The sequence below is a fragment of the Austrofundulus limnaeus genome, unplaced genomic scaffold (genome assembly GCF_001266775.1).
Source record: "Austrofundulus limnaeus strain Quisiro unplaced genomic scaffold, Austrofundulus_limnaeus-1.0 Scaffold394, whole genome shotgun sequence".
In the NCBI taxonomy this organism is placed as follows: Eukaryota; Metazoa; Chordata; class Actinopteri; order Cyprinodontiformes; family Rivulidae; genus Austrofundulus; species Austrofundulus limnaeus.
This window is the reverse complement of record NW_013952796.1, coordinates 11,017-15,434: the sequence shown is the minus strand read 5'-3', so window position 1 is coordinate 15,434 and position 4,418 is coordinate 11,017. Positions and strand designations below refer to the sequence as shown.

The 4,418-nt window shown below is 38.9% G+C and overlaps 1 protein-coding gene across 1 annotated transcript in view; it reads right to left on the bottom strand.

Moving 5' to 3' along the window:
• The window catches only part of hivep2a (HIVEP zinc finger 2a), an 82,842-nt gene extending 79,295 nt beyond the window's left edge, over positions 1 to 3,547 (bottom strand). Inside the window, exon 1 of the mRNA XM_014023909.1 lies at positions 3,298 to 3,547. The gene's annotated coding sequence lies outside the window, so the exon portion shown is untranslated. The remainder of the gene's footprint in view (positions 1 to 3,297) is intronic.
• Between the last annotated feature and the right edge of the window lie 871 nt (positions 3,548 to 4,418).

The window sequence follows — 4,418 nt, the reverse complement described above, 5'->3', positions numbered from 1 at the left end:
CTGTCAAAAACTCTCAAAGTTTCACATTTTTTATATATTAAAAAAAAGGACTTCAGTTTATGTTTACAAAGTTTTGGTAAAGAAAAACACATTTTTCATGTCAATGACCCAAATAGTACATTTTATAAAAACTTGATTGCCAAGTTTGCAGATAACTCTACATTATGTTCATTACAACCCCTTTTTCCATATAAATACCCATCCCAGATCATAGCCGATGTGATATTTCCAGTGGTGGACAGCGCTAATCCAAATATTAGCTCCACAATTTCTAAAGTGCTTATGCCATAGAAAATCTAGTGGAAGTTAATTTTAAAGCACAAGTTCAATTTGACACTTACTATCTGGCATTAATTCATGTACAATATATGAACAACACTGCCAACTTGCGGCGAATTTACTCTTTTACAACTTAATTCTACAACTGCCGATTGCAGGGGATGTGATTTCCTGAAACAGACCTTTAGCTCCTGGTGTAAAAATTAAAAAGTTGTTGAGGATTGCTAGTTCGGCTGCTTCTTTGTCTTTTTCTTTTGTTTGTTGTAGATTTTTCATTAAAGAAGCATCAATAAAGTAATTTTAAAACTGTTTATTGGAAAACTGAAGCAATGCATTCTGGGTACATGGTGGATTTGATTTGTGACGGGAAACGAAAGCACGGAGTAAAGAAAACTAACTGCGAACTTCAAAATAGCTTGGGTTTTAAAGTTTTCCATGTAGTTGCTCCAGTTGACCACTAAATGTCAGTCTTCACCAGCATAACATCCTTAAAACACTTCTGAGTTTCTAACCGCGTTGGCCAATTGGTTCGACAAATTATGTCATGTATTGAGCTCCAGCGTTTAAACTGTGTTTTTTTTAAAGGAGCTCCGATTGTAAAGTAAAAGAAATCAATACATACAAAATTTTAGTATGGATTACAAACATTAAATGTTTTTACTTGGGACAGGGAGTTCTAAACATTGCCTTCCTGCTACGTAAGCAGACACAAAGCATTGTGGGAAATGAGAACCGTGACCGAAAGCACCGGTCAGCAAGGATGTATACCTTCACAATAAGTGTGTTTATCTGGGAGGGGTGCTGTTGGATAGATCACATGTGTTGTGATTCATTGACAGCCATACCTTCTGCTGTTCAGGATAATGATGACTAATAGATACTTAGTTATTAGTGGTACTGCATTTTAATTTTAGAAAGCGCAAATCCGCTTATGAATTATAAAATATAGTAAGACCGCTAAAGCACAAACGAAATATTTCGGTCCGCAATTAGTGGATTTGCGCTTTAGCGGGCTGGTGCCCACCACTGGCTAGCGGTGCTCAACCGTAGCAAAGAGGAACACGATGTTTCACGTTTAGTCGAAAGTAAACATTAAACCAAAGTTAATTAAAACTGGCCCTTTGAGAGCCACCATGACGCTCACGTGGCYCTCAGTGAAACTGATTTTGACATGCTCTGATCAATACGGTCATCAAAAAGCCTGTTCCAGAACCTTTGTTTTCCTCAAGTCTTTCTGTCTGTAATATAACATTTCTCAGCTTTAAACCAAAAGCAGAGTTTCTCCAGTGGTGTTTTGTTGAGTGGATCAGTGAGGGTGGAAAGAATTAAACAATGAAAGGAAAAAAGTCAGTGCTGAAAGAGGAGAGATGACATAAAACAAGGTCACATGCCGAAGTCAGTTCCACAACATCTGGAAGACATGGCTGCAGGGTGGGAAATAACCAGCAGCCACTCTCTGGCAGCTTGTGTTTGTGTCTGGTGGTCTTGTCTACAGAACCATTCTTCTCTGGAAGCTGGCTCGCTCTCCTTTGGACTTYGGTTCTGCTCTGAGTAACACATTTGGCTGCTGAAGTGAGGACAGAGGTGATGAATTCRTAGCTGACAGATGAGCCGACTTCCCTTATTTTTTGCACACATTTGAACGCCTCATGGATAAGCCGCCCAGTAAAAGTAAGCTGATGTAAAAAACAACCCTGAACGCCACGTGACTCAGTAAAAACTAATCACATCCCAGTCCTGCTGAGCTTTTCCTGACAATTTTCCAAGCTGGAAGATGGAAAGCTGAAGGCAGACAGAAGACACCAGAGGACTGTGGGGAAACAAAGAGCTGTGGGATTGTCGTTTGGATTTTTCCATCACAGGAAGTTTAAAAGGCTTCTGGACCAGGAACTCTATTTTCATCTCAACAGTGATTGTGATTCGTTTCCCATCCAAGTCATCTCCACTTTGGCATGCTTCTCCTCCTGCATACTTTGTCCTACAGCTGCCATTGTAATTTATATTTCTAAAGCTCCTGTGCCAAATGATGGCTATGCCTTTTGGTGCCTGTACAACTTATTGTTTTTGAAATATTATTTTTAATAAATTATAATGGGAGTCAATGGACCTTGTATTGTCCAATACAACAGAGCTACTTCATGGAAGAAGAACCTCAGCTTAGCCTGTTAGCCTTTGCGCTAGCACCGACGCTATATTGNAAACCTCACTCATATCCAGAATTCTGGTGTTGTATGGTTTTATTCTTTCTACAAACCATTTTATTTAACAGTGGTGGTTTTAATATCGACTTCAGTTTATTGAATACGTATTTTTCTTACAATGTTATTGTCAAGGTTTGAAATAAATATTTTAAAACTTTAATCTGAAAGCTGCATTCCTTCATGACTGCAGGGTCTTTAGTTCTGATATGAGAACCCCCCCCCCCCATTTCTGTCACTGCTGCTGCGTCACCAAAGCAATGAACAACCTGCAGCTTGCAAGTTGCTGTGTGTGTGTGTGTGTGTGTGTAACCACCAGAACCTCACTATGACTTCACTCAGGAGACAAATCATCACAGAGCAGCACGGTTATGAAAAACGTCTGTGTGTAGCTCTGTTAGCATGTTAGCTCTGTTAGCATGTTAGTTCTGTTAGCATGTTAGTTCTGTTAGCATGTTAGCGTGTCCATACAGGTAGAAATGCTGCGTCAAGAACTTTGTTTGCCATCAAATTGCTGCACTGTGAGCTATTTTAACCCTTGTAAATCAAACTGACTGGAACGGTGTGCTGAGGTTTTTCCCAGCTCCGTCAAATCACGACAAACATTTCCATCGAGGAACATTCCTTTAAAGTTGTCTCAAGCTGTTGTGAAACACACACACACACACACACACACACACACAAAAAAAGGAACAAAACTCCCAAAAGTTTTGTCTCCATAAACCCCTGGATCCTCCTGGATGCAGAACTTCCGGACGTGTTTCAGGTTTAGAGCAGAGTTGTCAGCTTCAGGTAGGTGTTGTAACAGATTTGGTCTTACCTGTGGGGTTGCACCTGCCCAGCTGGCTTCTACCAGGAGTCCTGACAGGAAGTGTCCTCATGGGGCCATCCTGTCAGAAAACACAAACACAACATGAAGAAACACAAACCAGAACTTAAGTTTAGACACCGAGCTACAACCTCGCCGAATTTTAGCCGATTTTCCGCAAAATTGGTGGAGTTATAAACATTTTGGTGTTCGCTAAGTTTAATTAGCTCTTGAACCTGGTCGACGTTTATTTAATTGCCGAGATCTCCATTAAAATCCATCCTCTGGTTCCCAAAACAAACGAACTGGTTTTCTGGCTGCAGGCAGTAAAACGTCGTATAACAGCAGGTTGGATGTGTCTGAGTGGAGTTCTCCTGTAATTATTCTCTAGAATACTTTCTCATAAATCAGTCAGGTGGTTTTATAATCATGTGTTTTGTGTTATAATCAGGAGCGTCTGAGTTTGAATGTTTCTACGGAAAGCTCAGAGGAAACGATGGAGGAAGAGCTCACCARAAGTGTGGGATCAATTTTTTTTGTCGCTAACAGACAACAAAACACAAAAATAAAAGTAAAACATTACACTGAAAAAAAAAAACAGAATTTTATCTGTTTAATTATTATTTTAAATTTTGAACAGTTTCTTTTAAATTACACAATGATTTATATATTTAAAATATTACTAAATTAAATTTATTAAGAATGTATGATGTGTTTAGTAAACGTATCGAAGGATTCTTGGTGTTTTATTCTTGGTTTCTATGTCAAATATGGAAAAAGTTCAGGTTTAAGTTGTTTTTATTCAATAACTGATTTACTTTTTTTTTTTTAGGATTTAAATAAATAATGATTCTTGATTTTTTTCTTTTGAAATCAGTTCGTTTGTCCTTCAGTTGGGAGTTTTAGCCTAAAGATCAGGTCAAATAATGAGAGTCTGGCCGTTTTAATCGTTTGCTTTAATTGTTCGGAGGAAAACTCCCTCCCTAAATGAGAGTTTGGAGTTAACTACGTGGGCGTTCCTCGGCGTGTTTTTACTTTACTCCCCGGAGTTATCGAGTAGCTAACCCTGATTGTTCCCAGCGTGCAGCAAACATCTCTGGAATTTTAAACCTGGGTGGATTTGTCCTTTAAAA